Here is a 10,000-nt window from a genome sequence, read left to right on the forward strand (position 1 = left end):
TACTTTCTTTTCTGTCTTTTTATCTCCCTATCTATCTATCTATCTATTTATCTATCCGTTTCTATCTTTCTTTACACATCCCACTGTTGTTTTCGTCTGATTACTTGCTTTTCTGTGTGTCTGTCTGTCTATCTATCTATCTATCTATCTATCTATCTATCTATCTATCTATCTACCTATTTATCCATCCCTATCTATTTATCTCTACCCCTTTACACCCAACTGTTGTTTTTCGCCTGTTTACTTGCTTTTTTTCTTTATCTGTCTATCAATCTATCTGTCTGTCTATCTGTCTCTATACCCCTTTTACCCTCACCTGTCCTCAAAGCCACAGGTGTGCTCCTTATCGCCGTGACGCACTCAGCCCTCTCCTCTTGTAACGGTGCCACTGTGCGCACTGCCCCGAACACTTCACGCGGTGCCGCCTCTTGTGTGCGTCTAAGCTCTCGAGTGCCCGCCGGTGACCATGTGTGGCGGTATGTCTGTCCTGCTGCGGCGGAGGTTGTGATGTTGCTGTATCTTGTCCACCCCCCTTTCTCTCTCTTCCCTCTCCCTCTCTCCCTCTCTGTGTCTCTTCCTCTCTCCTTACTAGTGTCTTCTTTCATCCTTTCCTTGTTTTATTTTTCCTTCCTTCAATTTCTCTCCCCTCTCCCTCTCTGTTTCTCTTCTTCCCTCCTTACTAGTCTTCTTTTCTCCTTTCCTAGTTTTTATTTTGTTTTGCTTTCTTCAGTGTCTCCCCTTACCCTCTTTCTTATTCCTTCTTATGTGTGTTCTCTTCCTGTGTGTTTCTTTTCTTCTCTCCCCAGTATTTCTCTCTTCCTCCTCCCCAGTGTCTTTCTATCTTCTCCCTGCTGTCTTCCTGTTTTCCTCCGTTTTCCTCTCCTCCCGTGTCTTCTCTAGGCCGCCCATCTCCTCCCCAGCTTTCACTCTTTCTGTTGTCCTGTTTTATTCTCTCTCTCTCTCTCTCTCTCTCTCTCTCTCTCTCTCTCTCTCTCTCTCTCTCTCTCTCTCTCTCTCTCATTTTCACATTTCTCCGTGGATTTTTCAGCGATCATTAATTTTTGGCCAGTAATTATTCTTATTATCTCATTCATAATTTTCCTTTTCCTTCTTTCTTTTTTTTTTCTTCATTAATATTTTGATGACCATTAGTATTTTGGTCATCAACTATTTTTTTATTTTCACATATACTTTTATCCATTTTTTTTTCATTTCCTCATTGTTTTGGGCCATTAACTTTTCCTTTCCTTTATTTATTTATTTTTTTAGTGGGGGGGGGGACGGGTGGAGGGAAGGTTGCTTTTCGTCTTCCTTTTTTGTTAATATATTCCCTTCACTCACTCTTTTACCTCCTGGTGGCTCGCTCAACCCTCCGCCCTTGCCTCCTCAGCGCCACTCCTGCACCTGCCTCCTCCTTCATCCTCAGCGCCCTCCCCGCCTTGTTCCGCGCCTCCAGGGGGTCTTAGGAAGGGTGCCGGGGCGAGGCGGGGCAAGGCGAGGCTGGACGCGGTGGCAGGGTGGCCTTGGGAGCTGTCGGTGTGAGAGGGAGGGAAGGTGCTTTGAGGGGCGGCGTTGGGCGATAAGGAGGTGGCGGCGTGAAGGGCAGGGTGCGTGTGGCGTCGGCGGCAGCGGCATGGCGACGGTCGTGGTGCAGCGGCGTCTTTTTATCTGCAACGTTCATCTCCAGCCATTATTTTGATACCGCTGCAGCATCTCATGTTTTTTTTCTTCCTTTCGCCTTTTTTTATGGACTTGTTTACGTCATTGCCTTCAGCCCCACGCGCCGTCTGTCTTCAGTCGGCCCGGCCCACGCCCGCGCGCCCCCACGCCCTGCCTCTCTCCCCCGTTGCTTGTCTCCCCGTCGATGTGGCTTTTGATGTGATAAAGTTGAGGTGATGTTAATGATGGCGTTTTGTCTGCCCTCTGACCCGCGATGGCTGCAGTGACGGCGAGTAGAGTGTGTGAACGCAGGCGACATGAGGCAGGGCGGGCGGCGGGCTGTATATGTCCAGGGGCGGCTCCCTTTGTGTGGGTGTGCGACGCCAGCCGGAGAGAGGCCCCAGACAGTGAGGGTGTGAGGCCAGCTGGTGTGTGGAGGAGCTGGCGCAGGTGTGATGTGTGAGGTGTGTGGTGTGGCAGGTGTGCTGTGGTGAGCTCTAGCTGGTGTGGTTGTGTGTGTGTGAGAGAGAGAGAGAGAGAGAGAGAGAGAGAGAGAGAGAGAGAGAGAGAGAGAGAGAGAGGATGTTGTGTATTCATCGTATTTATCTGTGAGTGAAAGGCTTCGCTCCTTCCTTGAAATCAAATGTTTAAATCAATTCCTGCGCTTGACACGCCTGAGAATGCTCCACACACACACACACACACACACACACACACACACACACACACACACACACACACACACACACACACACACACACCACCACCACCACCACCACCACCACCACTCTCGCAGCCCTTACCAGACCTTTAGCGGCCGGCTCCTCTCTGGCCGGTCCCGTGGTGCCCCTCACGTAGCTGACCCCCGCCCACGCCGGAAGGGAAGTGTGGGCGGGAGGATGAGACGGTCAGAGTGTACCTGGGCAGAGTGGGTGGGCGGCGGGACTTCCTGGAGGAGGGAGGGGAAGAGGAAGAGGAAGGGGTAAGGTGAAGGAGGAGGGGAGTTCCGTGATGGGTTTGGAAGTCCCAGCTGGTCGTGATCCCGCTTGACCTGGCTTGCCTGGCCCCGCCCTGCAGTTGGGGGGGAAGTTGACCTCTGACCCCACAACCCTGACCTCACACCTGGCTCCCTTCCTCACTATGCCTGACCTCACACCTGGCCCTCGCACCTCGTCCTAATTATTTGGTGCTTGGCTCTCTCTTTTCTCTCCTGTTTTGCGTCTTTTTTTTTCCGTGTTCGTAAAGAGAGTAATTTTGTTGTTCTGTTTGTGGACGTCTTGATTCTCGGGACGGGCGGGTCTCTGGCTCAAGATTAAGGTATTTATATGTTGATTCTTTGCCCAGAATTCTCTCTCTCTCTCTCTCTCTCTCTCTCTCTCTCTCTCTCTCTCTCTCTCTCTCTCTCTCTCTCTCTCTCTCTCTCTCTCTCTCTCTCTCTCTCTCTCTCTCTCTCTCTCTCTCTCTCTCTCTACTATTTTCTTATTTGTTCTCATGTAACGCCGCATCAGATTTGCTTTCTCATCGCTGACTTTTCCATGTTCGGGCTTGGATTATTTTTAGTGGCGTTCGTCACTGCTGTCATCATCGCTGAGGTTATTTCAGAATTCGTCACTGTGTTCGTTGCTGTTCTTATTTTTAGTTTCAGAGCTTTTATCGCAGTCATTATTTTATTTATCGTCTTTATTATCATCTTTTTCTTATATTTGTTTGTCGTTTGGCGATAAGTAGCGATAGATTTTTATTTATTTATTTATTCATTTTTATTTTTGTATATTTTTAACCCATGAAACACACTAAGCATCACTTGTCTGTAGGAATTCATGACTCTGTACTGCATTACCTGCCTCTAATTAGCCACAAGTCTAGCCTCATACCTGTCACGGGCAGCAGCGGTGCCAAGGACACCGCGCGGCGATTGCAAATACCTCTTGGGAAAAGCCTCTTACTCTGTGCCAAGAGGGACGCGGCGGGCTTGGTGGTGCGCGGGTACACTCACAACGCAGCACCTGTCCACCGAGCCGAAGGGAAAGGCTCACACGTGGATGCTGGCTGTGTAATGTTATCAGCTTTTATCATTTAGAGATGCGTTGTTTAATATTCATTTGTCATTAGGCACTTTTTTATTTATCATTCTAAGCCATCATCATCACCACCACCACCACCACCACCACCACCACCACCACCACCATCATCATCATCATCATCATCATCATCATCACCATCACCATCACCATCATTATTATTATCATCATCACCATCATTCTTATCATCATCATCATCATCATTATTTATTTTTTTGTTGTTATGGGACATTGTTTTATTTTTCGTTATTAAGTTTAGATTTTACCAGCTGTGTTGTAAACTTGTTCCTCCTCTACATTCCAAAGACTCTCGTTGAAGCTACACACGTGTATTCAGTGGTGTATTTTACGGTTCGAGAGTGACAAGATTATTAATAGGAGAAACACTTGAGAAACTGGCTATTTATCTCTGTGGTCTGAAAAATAATCACATAGAGGAGAGCGTTTCAAAATACAGGTGTAAGGACAAGTATTAGGTGCCTAGGCATTGTGTAAGCTTGACTCTTTACTGCAGCTTGCCTTGTTTTCTTTATCTTCATGTCCTTGTATATCTTCTCTACACTCCGTTCTTTTGCGGTGTATAAGAAGTAACTAGTGCACAGAATACGTGTAGGACTGACAATCTCCTTCAGTTTCTTTACGGTTTCTTATTCTGTTCCTATACATCCTCCCTTCTGCTCTCCCTTGTTTGTGTTCGTAAGAGTCAGGTGGTTCAGACAATCTTAAAGAGTCACTTGGCAATGTTGGTAATAGTAACACAAGGGGATCATTTTTAGGCTTTTTTTTTTCGTTATCACTGTTATCGATTCCAGCGTGTAATCTTGACAATGAAGTTAATTAGAGATACAGTGTAGGCCTTGTCTTCCTCACCTGTAGGCCCACTGAGGAGAACCGGGGTGATAGCTGCCTTCCTTCCTTCCTTCCTTTTATTTCCTGTCCTTCATTTCCTTTCTTCCTTTCTTTCCTTTTCTTTTTCTTCCTTTCCTTTCTTCCTCCTTTCCTTTTCTTTCTTTCCTTCCTTACATTGCCTTCTTTCCTACTTCCATCCTTCCTTCCTTCCTTCCTTTTATTTCCTGTCCTTCATTTCCTTTCTTCCTTCCTTTCCCTTTCTTTCGTTTTTTCTTTCTTTCATCCTTCCTTTCTTTCCTTTCTTCCTCCTTTCCTTTTTATTTCTCTAATTCCTTACATTGCCATCCTTTCCTCCTTTCTTCCTTTTTTTTTTTTTTCTTCCCTTCCCTTCCATTCCCTTCCCTTCCCTTCCCTTCCATTCCCTTCCCTTCCCTTCCCTTCCTTCCTTCCTTCCTTCCTTCGATCGTGGTGGTGGTGGTGGTGGTATCATTATCATGCCTGTGTGAGGAAAGTATTACCCAAGAATAGCAATTGTAATATGTAGGTCACATTTTAGTGTGCGTGTGTGTCTCCCCTAGTCAGTCTTATCTCCCGGCCTATGTGGATTAAAGTTATCTCCCTCCTCCTCCTCCTCCTCCTCCTCCTCCTCCTCCTCCTCCTCCTCCTCCTCCTCCTCCTCCTCCTCCTCCTCCACGCTTCCTGCTCATTAATTCGTTCGCTGTGGTCATTTTTACTTATTTTCTCAAAGCTCGTAGTGTTGTGGCGTCCGATTCTTTCCGGCCCCTCGTCATCCCCCGTCCCCGCCCAGACCCCGCCCCCGCCCAGACCCGCCCCCGCCTACACACCAGCCACACCCCGTCCCCCGTCCCTCTTCCAGGTGTATAAATTAACCTGGGTACCTTGTGGATGATTATACTGAAGGGAAGGAAAGACGTGCGACCCAACCTCACCTGCCGGGGCACTCCACCCCTCACACACACACACACACACACACACACACACACACACACACACACACACACACACACACACACACACACACACACACACACACACACACGAATAAGGACGTTTTTTTCTTATAATCGATAGTATTTCTCTCTCTCTCTCTCTCTCTCTCTCTCTCTCTCTCTCTCTCTCTCTCTCTCTCTCTCTCTCTCTCTCTCTCTCTCTCTCTCGTAGCGGCATATCACACAGACATCAAAGAGTCATACGTTATCTCTCTTCGTTTATGATTTTTGTTGTTTTTGGTCGTATCCGTGTGTGTGTGTGTGTGTGTGTGTGTGTGTGTGTGTGAGAGAGAGAGAGAGAGAGAGAGAGAGAGAGAGAGAGAGAGAGAGAGAGAAGGGGGAGAGGATTTTGGTTTTATCGTCGAATATAAATCGTATTACTAGTTGTAGTAGTAGTAGTAGTAGTAATAGTAGTATTTGTAGAAATATTAATTGCACTTTTTGTCTATCACTGTTTCGCTCTCTGCAGTAGTTCACCACCAACTTTCGAAATGAAGAACAGTTTCAAGTGCCACCTGTTCAATTACCGTAGAACCTTGAGAGAATAGAACCAGGTGTATTGATTTCAGTGTTACCTGCAGCGTGTGTGTGTGTGTGTGTGTGTGTGTGTGTGTGTGTGTGTGTGTGTGTGTGTGTGTGTGCTATATTTAAGCCTCGGAATGGGATGTGAGAGGTGCTTTGAGTTTGGGACAAGAGTGACAGGAGGAGAGCTGTCTGAAGGAGCTTTGTGATTGTGGGTGGGAGGAGTAGTGGGTGTGATTAAGGGATAGTGTTTGGAGGGGATGGGTGTGGGTGTGTGAGTGTGGGTGGGCGTGGGTGGGCGGGTGTGGATGCAGGCGGTGGGTCTCATTTGGTATCCAGCCACCGCCCACGCATCCATCTCGCTGGCTGGACCCTAGAGTGGCCCCTCGTCACGTGTTGCCCAGTCTCCTCCTCCTCCTCCTCCTCCTCCTCCTCCTCCTCCTCCTCCTCCTCCTCCTCTCCTTTTTTTTAACTTTCTTTTATCTTTTCCTTCTCCGTTTTTGTTCTTTTCGTTTTCACTACATTTTTTTCCCGTAAACAACAAAAAAGAAAAAAATTAACACATCGCTTTTTAATAGAACCACCACCACCACATAATAAACACCTATTGAACCACACTGCAATAAACACCTGTCACCACCACCATAACACACACACACACACACACACACACACACACACACACACACACACACACACACACCAATGTTTACGGCCCCTAAATTAACCTGATTATCGCTAACTCTGAACAACACTAAAACAAACCAATTGGCAACCTTACCTTGTCTCATTAACAGGTACAAGATTTTAGTGAACTAGTAATTAGCAACCCATCTCTCCTCCCCCATCTGGTCCCTTGAAACGACCCCCACCCCCTCACCCCTCCTCTACCTTTCTTCAGCCCCTATTCTCCCCGACAGCCTCCCCGCCCCTACATCCTCACGCCTTGCTTTGAAAAGGGTGCTTAGTATGTATGTATATGTGTGTGTGTGTGTGTGTGTGTGTGTGTGTGTGTGTGTGTGTGTGTATAGCAAAAGGGGCGTGTGTAAATTCATGTATGTTAAAGCTATTGAACGTGTGTGTGTGTGTGTGTGTGTGTGTGTGTGTGTGTGTGTGTGTGTGTGTGTGTGTGAGAGTGTGAGTGTGAGTGTGTGTGTTTGTGTGGTTTTAAAAGAAAAAATAATGAAGTGATGAAGGAAAGGTGTGTGTGTGTGTGTGTGTGTGTGTGTGTGTGTGTGTGTGTGTGTGTGTGCCTGTGTCTGTCTGTCTATCTATCTATCCATCTGTCTATCTATCTATGTGTGTAGTACATAAAATTATGTCATGTAAAACACCAAAAAACACAAAATTGAGTGAGTTTTCCCAAAGTTCCCGCCGCCATAGAAGAATTCCCACGGTGCTTCGGTTCCTCTCTGGCCCTTCGAACATTAGCCAACCTTGTAATGTGTTAGGGAATCAGTCGTGCTCGGGAAGGGGCGGGAAGAGGGCGGGTACTACTCAGGCTGGGAGAAAGGAGATGAGTGATGGAGGAGAAGAGAGACGTGAAGGGAAAAGAAAAGGGTTAGGGAGGAGGGATAAATGAGATAAGTGAGAAAAGAAGGAGGCGTAAGATATAAAGAGAAAGGAGGTGTATGGGAAGTGGGAATTAGAAGAGGGAGGATTAAGGTAAAAATAACGGGGTTAGAAGAGAAAGAGAGAAGAGAAATATAGGTAAGCTAAGGGACTGATAGAAAAGGGAAGAAAATGTAGTGATGGGAAATAAGAGGTAAAATAAGGAAAATAGAGAGAGAGAGAGAGAGAGAGAGAGAGAGAGAGAGAGAGAGAGAGAGAGAGAGAGAGAGAGAGAGAGAGAGAGAGAGAGTTAAGGAAATTAAAAACGTAATATTTTCATTCATTACATTATTTTTTTACATTGATTGATTAGTTATTTAATTTTCAGAGAGAGAGAGAGAGAGAGAGAGAGAGAGAGAGAGAGAGAGAGAGAGAGAGAGAGAGTAAACAGGACAAGGGAGGAGAGAAAAGGGAGGGTGTGGCAGGGTATGGGTGTTCTTAAATTCCCAGCCTGGCGAGGTGGTGTCGTGTCATGTTCAGAGCGTCCAAAGATATGGGTGGGCGCCCCTCCCTCGGCACGGGCGGGAGGAGGAGAAGGAGGAGGAGGACAAGGGCGTCAGGACTCCCCTAACGCGCCTTTCCTTCGCGTGGCTTCTTCGGCGGGGGGCAAGGGCGGTGGTTAGCGAAGAGTGAGGATAGTGGTAAAGTTGCTCCTCCTCCTCCTCCTCCTCCTCCTCCTCCTCCTCCTCCTCCTCCTCCTCCTCCTCCTCCTCCTCCTCCTCCTCCCTAGTGAAAGTCGAGGGTGGGAGGCTGAGGTATGGGGGCGTATGGTTGCGCAGGGTGCATCGCAGGGGAAGGGCGGGGCAGGGGAAGGGGGAGGGTAGGGGCGTGGAGATAAAAGTGCAGGGAACTGTTGGTGTACTGGGTGTTGTGTTGCAGGAACTGGGAGGGAGGGAGGGAGAGAGGGAGGGGGTGCTAGTAGGTAAAGGAGAGGCGAGGTGGAGAGGGAGAGGCTGGTCAAGAAAAAGTGTAGGAGGTGTTGCATAGAGGAGCTGTGGTGGAGGGGTGTTTGGAGGAGGGAGGGCGGCGCGGGGAGGGTAATGAGAGTGGAGGGAGGGAATGGAGGGTGTGCCCCGTATTGCAGGCTGAGGGACGGCCGGCGGCGGGGCAGACCTCGCCATTAGGGGAGGTGCGACCCTGTCTGCCGCCTCCATAAATGTCTCTTGGTGGGGAGGACGCGGCCATGCATCCCGGGAGACAGGCGGCGGGGCTTCTGAGACTACTGTTAGCGCGCCCAACATGGAGCAGCGGGCGGCGGGAGGAAAGGAGACCAGGGCGGGGGCGCGGCACGGAGTTAAGGTCATGACTTATTGGCTGTCAAAAAGAAGGAAAACAGTGAATCCAGGTATTTGTGCTGAAACAAAGGAGGACACCACGCGTTTTTCACTGCACCAATAGAATTATGCCTTTCTTCCCTCTACACACAACACAAAAAAGGATTGTGTGTTTTTACTATAAAGAGACAAGATAACACGATTTCTTCGGCGAAAAACAAATCGACCTTACTAAAAAGAAAAGAAAAAGCAAATGTGTGTTTTTGCAAGACACAAAGTAGAACACGATACTTTCATTCCTCGCTTGAAAAAAAAAATTCCTTATACTTTGAGAAAAAGTTGTGTATTTTTGCAGAAGAGACAAAGAACACGACAATTTCTCTTCAGCTGAAAAAAGAAACAAGCCCCAAACTACCTTCCTTTCCCTTTTAAGACAAGCTGAATTTGTATTTTCGAGAGTGAAATCAAGGAAACCGCGAAGAATTCCTCAGAGGGTAAACAACAAACAACTAGACCCTCATTTTGCCTCACACCGACACGCCTAGAGGAGGAGCAGCAGCAGCAGCAGCAGCAGCAGCAGCAGAGCAGGAGGAGGAGGAGGAGGAGGAGGAGGAGGAGGAGGAGGAGGAGGAGGAGGAGAAAAAAGAAGAGGAGGAGGAGGAGGAAAAAGAAGAGGAGGAGGAAGAAGAAGAAGAAGAAGAAGAAGAAGAAGAAGAAGAAGAAGAAGAAGAAGAGAAGGAGGAGGAGGAGGAATAGAACAAAGAAAGGCACAGAAGTAAGAGGAAGAGTAGGACAAGGTCAATATACCAAAAAATCAAAAGTATATCTAACAGCAACAGACCTTGAGATCCTTAGTGGGCATTTTGGGTAACTACGCCACGTTAAACATTAGTGAAAGGCAGCATAGAACAGATACCCAAACAACCTAGTGAGGACGGCAGGAAGTGTTGCTGTGTGGAGTAAGAGGAGGAGGAGTAGGAGGAAGAGGAGGACA

General features: G+C 47.7%; 1 protein-coding gene across 5 annotated transcripts in view; it reads left to right on the forward strand.

Moving 5' to 3' along the window:
• The window catches only part of LOC123507130, a 181,419-nt gene that overhangs the window by 149,051 nt on the left and 22,368 nt on the right, over positions 1-10,000 (forward strand). The window lies entirely within an intron of this gene.

This window comes from Portunus trituberculatus, chromosome 21 (genome assembly GCF_017591435.1).
Source record: "Portunus trituberculatus isolate SZX2019 chromosome 21, ASM1759143v1, whole genome shotgun sequence".
In the NCBI taxonomy this organism is placed as follows: domain Eukaryota; kingdom Metazoa; phylum Arthropoda; class Malacostraca; order Decapoda; family Portunidae; genus Portunus; species Portunus trituberculatus.